At 39.5% G+C, this 12,949-nt stretch overlaps 1 protein-coding gene across 1 annotated transcript in view; it reads left to right on the forward strand.

The window, feature by feature from the left end:
* Window positions 1-12,949, forward strand: part of GRID2 (glutamate ionotropic receptor delta type subunit 2) — a 1,500,723-nt gene that overhangs the window by 1,465,271 nt on the left and 22,503 nt on the right. The gene's annotated exons all lie outside the window — the stretch shown is intronic.

Below are 12,949 nucleotides of genomic sequence, written 5' to 3' on the forward strand. Positions count from 1 at the left end.
TTGGCATATTGTTTGCCCTGGTTTGTAACACTTAGACTACCTGGCTATTTCCCTACAAGACAAAACACCTTATATCCAAGTACTTTTATTCTATTCAGATGTTTAACTTACTCCACTGGTGAATCATTAAGATATCTGGTACCATATCAGAACTTAGTCACACGTTTTGGTTTAATCATATATATGTAAAGTTGTAAGACTGACTTCTTCCTCATACCATTAAACTACAATTTGTCATGTTCATAATCATGTTATTTTTCATCTCTTTTAGTTTGGGATTGGCTGTCAACTGAATAAATACTTTTAAAAATAGACTTTGCTGAACAGTACTTTGCTTCATCAATTAAAAAAAAAAAATGGGAAGATCCATTTACCCTGCATGATACTTTTAAGCCACACAATTGAATAACAAATTATTACTCTTTTATAATCAGAATTTTCCAATGCTGAAATACATTCTGGATTATGAGTATAGTAAATTATGCAGGGAAGAGTTTATGTGCTGGTCAACATAGGTTTTATTCTTAAATATAAATGTCATGATGGCTGATAAAGTACAATGGACTCACTAAAATTTGGCTGCCTTTTAGGGTACTTTTCTTTCGGAAAAGAAATCTTATAGCCAGCCCTCATGATCAGATATTAATAAATGATTAACAACTATGGCCATAATTAACAGTTCAATGGATTTTGGTAGATACCCTGTCAACAAATATTTTGGAAGGCACCCTCTTATGAGGCAGCATATGTGAACTTCCCTAGGTAGAAATTACTTATCTGACACTGAAAAGTCAGGGAATAAGCTATAATTTATAGAAGATTTGATAGATGTAATTCGATTCTACTAGTGTTAACAGAGAAACTATTACGTCGAAAGCCACTGTGCTAAGCAGCTAGGCATGGCAGAAATGAATGTTTAGGATGGGTCTGGGTATGTTCTATCCCTCATCTCTTTCCTGGCTCCATATCAGCATGCAGGATACAGAGGCCGTGTTACAGAGTGAGTCACCCCAAACCAGTACAGTCCTCTTGGTTGGGTTGACTGACTACAGCAATTCATCTCAGTAGCTCGCAAGCACCAGTTGAAATTGTCTTCTTTGTTCAGACCACCTCCCCAAAGACTTGGAAATTTAGAACAATTTGGCTTCATGCCAGACCAAGAAGCCAAATTTTCAGAAATGTGAAAAATTCCTATCCACAGGAAAATTACTATCTAACCCTTCATCCTTACTGATACCTGCATACCATTCAGAGACTGACTCCTACCCTGAGGTGTCCTCATCGGAATGATGTAGACCACAATAACTCCTTTTCCCCACGAATCTAATGAGTTATGATAGTTCATGCTCTGCAATGTTTCAAATTGCCTAACAGGACAAAGCGTAGTAACTCTTATACAGGCTCTTTTTGTTATTGCAGCTAAAACTCCATGCTACCTTTCCTGTCATCTAAGACAGTATGGCACATAAACCCAATGAATGTAAAGTATCCTTCGGGCTGCCCACCATGATGATGGCCGCCCACTCACTCGTACCTCCAGGAGACTAGAAACCTCATGATTTTGCTTCATTTTATACAGCTGCACAGAGGCATGAAACAGATGAAGCACATATGATTCAGCCTACAGCTGGGATAGAAACAGATAAAAGAACTCTCTCTCATATCTTAACCTGAATTTTTCAAATTCCCATTCATTTGCTTTGTTTCCATGTAATATTAATGACAAAACAAAAATTGTTCAAATTTGAGAATTTTTTTTCATATCTAAGGGCTCTATCTTGACTTCATATTATATACAATTTAGGACTCAGTGATATCTTTTGACTAATTTTGTATCCTAGTTCCTAGAATATCTTCAGGATGAAGAGAAACTAGCTATGCTATTTGAACACATTACTGACCTAACCAGCATAGACATAGCTTGTCTAGTCTTCATGAGAAAGGAGGACCCGGTTTTCTGTTAGAGAAACCCCAAAAGTGACACATTTTCAACAGTCTCAAACTATTCGTGATGTGACCAAAAACTCACAAAATTTTCAGGACATTAATTCTCATTAACTAAAAACTAAGCTTTCATAACAGCTGCTTTACAAGAAGAAGCATGTGTCACAAAAACAAAGAATGATGCAATGTCAGAACCAGAGAAGGGATGACAAACATTGCTTTTAATAAATAATTTTGCCAGTTACAAGATTTGAAATATGAGTAGAAGGCAAACTTTAATTTTAAGTTATTACATTTTATTATTAAATTGGTGCAACTGAAAAAGTTTAGGAATTAAGTAGCCTACTTAAGTAGATGTTTTTAATTTTTAAAAATTGGACATCAATATTATTTTTATTTTTATTTTTAAATACACATAGATACATATATGCAAAGATAATCCATAATTTTCTGAATTTGAGAAATAAACAAATACAGTTGGATATTCACTATGCAAAAGATAAATAATAGAAGGACTTGAAGATTTAGTTCTTTTGATATGTAATAAAGTAAGATTCAATTTACAAAAATTCAAGTTATCTAAAGCTTTCAGGATCACAGCTATTTCCTGGAGGCAAGGGTATCAGTATTTTCTACTAGGTAAATAAGTGTCTGATAGTTAATATTTAATTATTTTCCAAAATTGTATCAAAGTTAACTTTAAAATTAAATGCTAACCCTCTATTAATATCGTTTACAAAAGTTGTCTATAAGATTTATTGCTAGAAATAAAAGCACACTAAAATAAAGCTGAAAATAAAGTTCCATATGTTCAGCCTATCTCATTTGACTTTTTGGGGGGATGGTTGGCAGGGGAGACAGAGTCTCACTCTGTCACCCAGGCTGTAGTGCAGTGGTATGATCTTGGCTCCCTGGAACCTTCGTCTCCCAGGCTCAAGCAAATTTTCGTGCCTCAGCCTCCCGAGTAACTGGGATTACAGGCATGTGCCACCATGCCCAGCTAATTTTTGTTATTTTTAATCGAGACAGGGTTTCACCATGTTAGTCAGGCTGACCTTCAACTCTGGACCTCAAGTGATCTGCTCACCTCAGCCTCCCAAAGTGTTGAGATTACAGGCATGAGCCACCATGCTCAGCCTTATCTCATTTAACTTTTTAGTGCTAGAAATAGTAACTGAATAAGTATTCTCTAGACACTGCTTTTTAAAAAATCTTTTAACATACCTGACTGACATAGTTGACATGAGGTATGTACACAAAACTCTCTTCACACATAATGTTTTTTAATGAGTACAATTTTTGTCCAAATTAACATATTAAGAGTTAAAATTTTAAAAAACCAAGCAGTGCAACAACATATACACATAATTGGGACTCTCAGGTTTTTATTCTGCATGACTAAACATTTTTAAGCTTACTTTTCACTCAGATTTCTCCATGAAAAGATCATAGTAAAATGACATGTGAAAACACCGCTCATATGTACAGCCTCCAAGGTTATTGATGTGTCCAATGGTTCAATCACCAATCATGAATATTTTTAATCAGGTCTTTCTCATCATCATTAATTGAAGTTTTAGATTCCTACTTCATCATCATCATTTTATGTCTCTTTCTCTTTTTTTCTTTTATGAGTTTAATACCTATACAGAAACTTTAGCAAGGCTTCAGGGAAAATATTGGAAAAAAAAACAATCACATAAGATTGATCAGTCCACCGACAAATACTTCCTGAGCACCTACTATTAGCACGGCACCCTAGGGCAGAGTTCTCCTAACTTATGTACCAAGGCACGTGCCTGGGCCAGCAATGCTGCCAGTGTACTGAAGCTTCGATCTTCTCCTTTCCGCAGGGTGGCCAGGGAGGTGAGGGTGACTGGGCTGAAATTCTGCCTGTGAGCAGCTCTTCTACCCAGCTTCCCCTGAGAGAGCCTCCAAAGTTGGAGAAACAAAATATAAACATTTGAAAAGTGAAATAAAAACTCATCATATAAATAACATCAGAAGACATGAATATAAATTACACCATGTTGCAAAATACATTTGTCAAATTCGTGGTATAGAAAAGACATTCTATGAAAAGAGGAAAAGAATAATGTAGGCTGCATGGCTTGGAATGGTTTCATGGAACCAGTGAAAAATTAGCCTAATCATTGAGAATATGGGAAGGTCAGAAGGATGCTTTTGCACTGGAGGTTACAATACAACCATAGAACAAAGCACAGGGAAGAATGGCACAGTAGAATATGATGTCTGGAATAGGGACTTTGTGTCAGAGAGCAGCAAAAGGCAAAGCGTGGGTGAGATTGCGGAATGCCTAGAGGCTGGGCCCAAGAGAGAACACTCCATCCTGATTATTTACATATTCAACATGTGTCTACCCAGGTCCTGCTGTGTGCAAGACACTATTCTGTGTGTTGGAGATACACCAGGAAACAAGATAGAAATTCACACCTTTATGGAGTTTACAGTTAACTGAGGGAGACAGACAATAAACAAGAAACTAAGTGAAGGATTAGTCTATTGGAAGGTGGTAAGTGCTGCAGAGAAAAAGCAAAAGAAGAGGAACCACCAGGAAGGTCAGGGCGGAAGTGGGGATCTGCTATTTTAAGTAAGGTGGTCAAAGGAGGCCTCACTGATTAGCTGACATTTGAATAAAGCTTTAAAGGGAGGGAGTGAATTAGCCATGATGCTCTCTGGGGAAAAATATTCCAGTCTTTGGGAACAGCCAGTACAAAGGCTCTGAGGTGAGAATATGCTAGGAATGTCTAAAGAACAGCGAGCTGATCAATTTGGCTAGGCTAGAATGAGTGATGGGAGAAGGGCACTAAGAAGTAATATAAGGCCCACATTACAAGGCTTGTAGGACACAGGATTTTGGCTTTTATTCTGCATGGGCTGAGAAACCACTGGAGTGTTTTGCACAAAGGAGAATGACTTTTACTAGTTCCAGAATGTTGATCACTAAGTCAGGTACAAATCAGACTTGGAATCATAACTGCCTACACTTTCCCACCCCACTTTGGTCCTAAATATTTGCCACCATTTTAAGTGGAGTGCAATAGAAAAGTGGTATGGAAATGCCAGTTGCTGGTCCTTGAACCATCAGAGAGAGACTGAAGCCGGGTTGGTGTTCACAGAGGCTCACAACCATGGACTGTGTGTGAAAACCTCCATCAGTGGCCGTGGGGAACCACTACAGATTTTTAACTAAGGGAGAAATAGGCTCTTAGAGGGGTAGTTTAAAAAAAGTAAACAGATAGCAATTCATCAAATGAAATGAAGAAGAAAAAGAGGCCAATTAAAAGGGCTGGACAATAGTTTAGGTATGTGCTGAACTTCTGAGGTAGTCTAGAAAAGAAAGAAGATACAGAGTAGATAGATATTGGAGGGAGAATCAAGATAACTCGATTAACTGAATATAGAGTGCAATAAGAGAAAAACAAGTCAAAGATGACTGATTTTACAAATTCAGATGCCAGAAAGATGGAAATAATGTTACCAAAAGTGGTAAAGTCAGAAGAATATCTGATTTGTTAGTTTTACTTTTTCCTTGAATTAGAGGGTTTGGGAGAAGAAAAGATGGAATTGAGAATCATTTATTTGTTTTCTTTCATTGGGAGGATAAATGATGAAGTTTTAACAAGTGGTGGGGAACTAAGGAATCATGTAGAGTCTGTGATTTTTAAACCATACTCCCCAGATTTTCAAGGATATTACTCAGGATTTATGGGGATGTCGCTGGGCTGAGGTCAGGCCCGCCAGGCTTCACTTACAGCAACTCTGCTTTAATTTCTTCATTTGCAGTTGGTCCCTCGGTAACAGCCAATGGTTGGTTCCAAGACCCCCCTCAGATACCAAAATTCAAGGATGCCAGGGCCCTTATATAAAATGGTGTAGTATTTGCCTATAATATATGCATATAACATATGGAAATTCTCCTGTATACTTTAAATCATCTCTAGATTATTACTAATATCTAATACAATGTAAATGCTATGCAAACAGTTGTTATACTGTACAGTTTAGGGAATGATGACAAGAAATATGTCTGGACATGTTTAGTACAGGGTGTTTTTCTGAATATTTTCAGTCTGAGGTTGGTTGAATTCATATATGTGAAACCCACAGATCCAGAAGTCTGATTGCATTGGACTTCCAGTGAACATTGCTTTCACCCTCTGGATAATACACTACTGACAGATGACTAAATGTTTTTTGAGCCCTATCATAGCATTCGAACTTTAATTGTCAAATTGTTAGAATACTCTTCCTTCCATTGACTTTGGATTGTAGTTCTCTACTAGTTCTTCAAAATACTATCGAACAAGCCTCATCAGTTTCTCCTACATAGAATTTATCATGTTTCCCACATGGGGTGCAGTCAGGATTGACCAAACTGCCTTTTAATGCGGTGATAGTGACTCAAATCCCTGTCTTAAAATAGGCCCAGTATCTCCAGGGTCCTTAAAGACCTTGGCCTCTAGTGATCTAAGCTCACTAGAACCAGGCAGCAGACAGACACACCTAAATAGAAATCCAAAATAAATGTTCCTAAACACAGGCTTGTCTTATAAAAAGAAACAAACTAAAATTACCCCAAACATTAAAAATGCCTGCTATGTTCAAGTCAATATACTTGACACTGTAAATCAAATGAAATACCACGGAATGAACTGTGTTTGTTTCCCTGTAATTGTGTGCTTTTAATTCTATTTCAACATGGAGTTCAGAAAGCATCCACTAACACAGTTGAAAGTACTGTAAGGCTAAGAGGTAAGTCTGAAATACTCATCATCACCAATTCTACTGGCACCAATTCCACTAACACTTTGAAAGGTCAGCTTTCACCAAGCAGATGCCATCAGAAAGATGACTCAGATTTTGTCCTGGATCTTGTCTGCCAGCTTTAACTGCCATTCAACACCGAGGCCATAATAACAGTTTCCTTTTCAGTGGTCAAAGCTGATTTCCCAGTGCTAAGAAAAAATATCATTATCAAATATAAAACAAGAAATAAGTAATATGGATTTTTATAAATTTAAAACAACTTTGGCAAAACCTGATTTCCCAATTATTTGAGATTATAATTCTTTGCTATGTACTCTTGTCTCACTGCCTCGCTTTTAAAATATAAACCATGAAAACACACACACACACACACACACACACACACACAATTTATTCTATCTTATAAAAGAGAATGGCCACTAATTATGTATGCCTGTGGCACTGAATAGCTACACAACGTAAGACTTCCAAGGTAGTTTGCAGAGGCCCATGTTTTCAGACTGCAATTAATAAAATATGTAGCATATATTCTCAACAAGAATTATTTCATATGTAAGGAAGTTTAACCCCATATCATCAGAATAATTAAGTTGTAGATTTCTGCTTCAAGGTTTGTCCTCGGGGGAGGGAAGGCATGTCGACCATGTGTCAGGCTCAGCGCTAGGCACTACATAGGTGTTTCACTTGATTCTCATAATAACTCTGTAAGTTTGCTATTGGTGATACTAATTGAGCAAACTAAAATAAAACAAAAGTAAGATTCTGGAAAGTTAAGTAATTTGGTTGAGCTCACACAATTAGGAAGCGACCAAACCAGAATTCAGACTCACATCTCTCTAACTCAGAAGCCCATTTACTTCCCCCCTCAACAGGCTGTTCCAGGATGAAGGTGAGATGGAGGTAAAGGGGCCTTCTCTATCCCTTACTGATGTAAGAGGCTTTGTACACGACGGGATCCATAAAAATTAACTAGTCCCCAGTGGCTATGTGTATTTTTAATACTGAAACTACAAATGGTAAATTTTTAAAAATCACAAAAGGTGAATACAAGTGACGCATTGTAGAAGCTTCGAAAACACAGATTCAGAGAAATACTCTGCATCTGCAGAAGAGACTGCTCGAATACCAGCACACCTGCTCATCCGCCTCTTGTATTCTTTATTTATACTAATGGTGGCGTTAGTGTCCTTTCTGGTCTTCTTCCCTCTTGCTTAGGATCCCTCTAATGAAAACATTAGAAAAACCAACCCTTAATGAGTCGACTCGCATAATGCTTTAGTACCCGGTTTCCTTTTTCCAGCCCTACTGCTACAAGTTTAAGCACATGCTAGCCTCTACCTGGAAGCATTGCAATAAGTCTCCCAAAGCTTCACTGTTTTAGCTCACATTTCTCATCTTACTAGATGTTTTTTGTTGTTGTTTTGAGATGGAGTTTTGCTTCTGTTTCCCAGGCGGGAGTGCAATGGCACGATCTCGGTTCACCACAACCTCCGCCTCCTGGGTTCAAGCGATTCTCCTGCCTCGGCCTCTCAAGTAGCTGGGATTTCAGGCATGCTCTACCGTGCCCAGCTAATTTTGTATTTTTAGTAGAGACAAGGTTTCTCCATGTTGGTCAGGCTGGTCTAGAACTCCCAACCTCTGGTGATCCACCTGCCTCCACCTCCCAAAGTGCTGAAATTATAGGTGTGAGCCACCACGCCCGGCTAGGCCAGCTTATTAAGTTACTTCTCAGGTCATGCTGCTCCATGATTTAATTTTTTCTGTTATTTCTACGGCCCACTAACTGATGGCCAAGAGCCTCAGCTGAGATCCTTTTTGGCAGGAAGCACTAAGGCAGCCTTCACAGAGAAGCAGCGTTTGCACCAAGGGGGAAGGATTTTGACAATTGGAAATGTGAATATAGAATGTAAAAGCAATATGCAAAAAGGAAATAGGAAAATATCATTGACAAGTAGGAGCCAGGGAATAAGACTTTTGACTTGAATCAGGAAGTCCTGTGGAGACAGACAGAAGATTAAAAAAAAAAGAAAAATCCATTCATTGATTCTTTCAACAATTTTAGTGTATATTTTCAGAGTCCTTTTTACACACAGACACACAAACACACACACACACACACACACACACACACACACAGCATTGCAGAACATATAGACATGCAAGACTCTGAAAGCTATTATGGAAGAGATATCCTGCATATGCCTAACTGTGACATAAGGCAAAGTATGCTGTGTTCCATAGAAGTGATACAATGTATTACAGAAACCAAAAGAAGAGAGAGATGATGCTCTTCTAGTTCTCCTTTCACTGAAATACAGCTATAACTACAATTTAAAATGATACGTAATACTTCAAATAGTCCAGAGTATTTTGAAAATTCAGAGAAAAGAAACATCTCTTCTCACAGGTGATAAAATATCTTCGTGGAGAAGAGAGATTTGGAACTGAGCCTTGAAAGAGAAAGACTTTTTTAGGCAAAGGGAAAGATCTGATCCAAGCCACTGTGAAGGATAACGCAAAGCATATGGAGAAAGATCAGATGGTTTGTCTGGAACACATGGCCCAGGAAAAGCAGGACTAAGACAACCAAACTGTAACATCAAATCCGGCCCCCTACCTAATGTTTGAGTTTCATACCTTTTACAATCCATTCCATTTTGAACAGTTGTGAATATTGGAAATGTGATGGTGTTTACGATCTCCTGAGGAAGACACAATTTAACAGGCAATGACGATAAATTGGAGCAAGTACTATAGTAATGAAAATGCAAGGTGATTTGCAACTCAGACCATGGCTAGGAAAAGCTCCCAGAGAATGGGATTCTCTAGGGAGTTAGAATTGAGGGAAAATTGACGGATAGCCAGGCAAAGGAAATCGAAGTCGTTCAGACCAGGTGACCAGTAAATGCAAAGACCTGAAGTCAAAGGGTAAGATTGGTTCCAGGGACTGAAAGAAGTTAGGCTGATAAAAGGAAAATATCAAGAAAAAATTTTTTTTGAGACAAGAGTCTTGTTCTGTCACCAGGTGCCAGGCTGGAGTGCAGCGGCACAATCTCGGCTCACTGCAATCTCTGCCTCCTGGGTTCAAGCAATTCTCCTGCCTCAGCCTCCCGAGCAGCTGGGACTATAGGCGCGTGCCACCACATCCAGCTAATTTTTGTATTTGTTAGTAGAGATGGGGTTTCACCATGTTGGCCAGGATGGTCTCGATCTCTTGACCTCGTGATCTGCCCACCTCAGCCTCCCAAGGTGCTGGAATTACAGGCATGAGCCACTGCACCCGGCCAAGAAATTTTTTTTAAATGTATGGAGCAGGACTTGTCATGCTTCATTAACCATGGTCAAGAATTTAATACAAATACTTTAAGAAATAATGTTCCAGGCATCACTAAGAAGCCATTGAAGACTTTAAAGTAGTGACCTGATCATGTTCCTGTTTTAAAGAATCACTCTCACTGCCCCAGAAGGAACTTTGGGAATGGGAAAAGACCTAAGAGAAGCAGACTCGTTAGAAATTTGTGTGGCAATCCACCCAGAGGAAACAGTCCAATTCCAGTAGTAAAGTTAGGTGGAAGGATACTAGAGAGAGGTGTGGTGGGAATGCACTCTAGATCTGGGCTTGTAATTAGCATCATGGAAGGTAATAAAATCATCCAAGGACTATGTGGGTCTATTTAGCACAAAGTAAGTTCTGGACAAACAGCACTGAGGAGGATCAACGTTTGATCAAAGGGCAGAAGAGTGTGTTAAATGGGAAAAAAACTAACTAGCTAAAAGAAATCTAGAAAGAAAACTGTAAGAGTGAGTGGTCTCAAGGTCGGGTATGGTGGCTCACACCTGTAATGCAAGCACTTTGGGAGGCTGAGGAGGGTGGATAATGAGGTCAGGAGTTCGAGACCAGCCTGGCCAACTTGGTGAAACCTTGTCTTCACTAAAAAATACAAAAATTAGCTGGGTGTGGTGGTGTGTGCCTATAGCTCCAGCTACTCAAGAGGCTGAGGCAGGAGAATCACTGGAACCCCAGGAGGCAGAGATTGCAGTGAGCCAAGATAGCGCCATTGCATTCCAGCCTGGATGACAGAGCAAGACTCCTATCTAAAAAAAAAAAAAAGAGAGAGAGAGAGAGAGTGGTCTCAGACATGAAGGGAAAAGAGTATTTCAATAGGGAATGGTCACTATTGTCAATTGCTATGCAGAGAATAAGTCTGTCCATTAGAATGAGCAACAGATGGGTCCTCAGGTCCCAGGTGAGGGCGGTGTTCTGCATGGTGGACTAAAGCCGGACTGCTGCTGTTGGAAGAATAAGTAGAAGCACACATACCCTGCTCTTCCAAGGGATATGGTGATGAAGGAAAGGTGAAGGCCAGAAAAGGAGCTCAACGTAGAAGAAAAAATGGGATCCCCGGAGGGTGTTTGTTTGTTTGTTTCCAAGACAGGAGAGACTTGAGCACATTTAAATGCAAATATGAAGGAGCTTGTAGTGGACTAAGCTTGAGAATATAGTAACAAGCAGAGCTTTGAAATGGTAAAAAGAAATGGGATCCAGGGCACAATTTCTCTGCAATAGGGGACACATTTTTTTTTTTGTAATTGCATGAAAGGCAAAAGCATGGATGTGAATACAGATAAAATGTCTTGGTTCAATTGCAGGATGTTTAGTGAGAATTATGTTGGATTCTGTTTTCTACAAGATGGAAGAAGTGAATCACTGGTGAGGACGAGGGGTCAAAGATTTAAGAAAAATAAAGAATAGGAGAGCTACGCAGAGCAATATAGTAGAACCGATGTACAGCTTTGAGGGCTCAGCTGAGGTTAGAGGTCATGACATTATTTTGGCCTGACCTGTACAGTTGTACATTTTTTTTTTTTTTTCAAATATCTTCAGCAGCTTCTAGTTAGGCAAGGACAAACAGACCTGGATTTAACAGAGAGTTGTAGAGTAAGCAGTGAAGTGGTACTAAACAAAAGTTAATTTTAATGGGGTGTCCCAGTGGTGTATGAAAGTACAGTGAGCGGCCATTCGGTTCGAGTATTAAAGCTGTGCTTCCTCTCATCCCCACAAATCGGAGTGGCTTGATCGAATAGAGTCAGAACCCAGGTTCCTTCTAGCTGGTGGCTCTGTTATTCCCAGGACTTTGGAGTCCCCCACTGGGTCTTCGGCTTCCAGTTGGCAGACGAGGTAAAGAGAGAACGCGGAGGATTGTGGGAGTTTCCGTGACCCTGACCCGGAAGTAGCACACATCCCTTTTGTACACATCCACTGGTTGTCACATGGCCACATCAAAACAGTTTTGATAAGCATCTGACTTGACTAGCATAGAGGCAGAGAGTCAAGTTAGCAGGCTTTATAATAATCTAAGCATGAAGAAATACAAGCTAAATAAGGCAAATAGCAGTAGAAATGAAATGAAAAGCACATTGGGAGAAAATCAGCAGATCTCGTGATTGCTTAGATCAAGGATGATAAGGAAGGTTCTGTCTAAAGCACAGCATTAAAAAGAATTACGAGGTCAAAATTCAGGATATGAGGCCTACTCTAAGCACCTGTTTAAAGTTGAGATCGTTTCCTCTAACATCCCCCGTTTACCCTTACATGGATCCATTATCTTTCACAGCACGTGTCTCCTTCTTCCATACTATATGATTTACCTACTGGTCACTGTCTTTCTCCTTCCACCATTACGAAAGAAAATTGAGGGCAGGAGTTTCTCCGTCTTGTTCATTACTCTTTCCTCAGTGCTTAAGACAGTGTCTGGTATATGAGGGTCACTGGATTACTACTTGTTAAGTTATGATTATTATTTTTTTGAGACGGAGTTTTGCTCCTTACCCAGGCTGGAGTGCAATGGTGCCATCTCGGCTCACCACAACCTCCGCCTCCTGGGTTCAGGCAATTCTCCTGCCTCAGCCTCCTGAGTAGCTGGGATTACAGGCATGCACCACCATGCCCAGCTAATTTTTTGTATTTTTAGTACAGACAGGGTTTCACCACATTGACCAGGATAGTCTCGATCTCTTGACCTTGTGATCCACCCGCCTCGGCCTCCCAAAGTGCTGGGATTACAGGCTTGAGCCACCGCGCCCAGCCCTACTTGTTAAATTATTAAATGGCATGATTGATTAGCAAGGATCATTACGGTGAGGTCTAGTTTAAGTGGAACTACATGCATGTATTTACTAATTCCTGGGTTAACTGTAGAAAGGAACAGAAGAC

This window comes from Saimiri boliviensis, chromosome 3 (genome assembly GCF_048565385.1).
Source record: "Saimiri boliviensis isolate mSaiBol1 chromosome 3, mSaiBol1.pri, whole genome shotgun sequence".
In the NCBI taxonomy this organism is placed as follows: Eukaryota; Metazoa; Chordata; class Mammalia; order Primates; family Cebidae; genus Saimiri; species Saimiri boliviensis.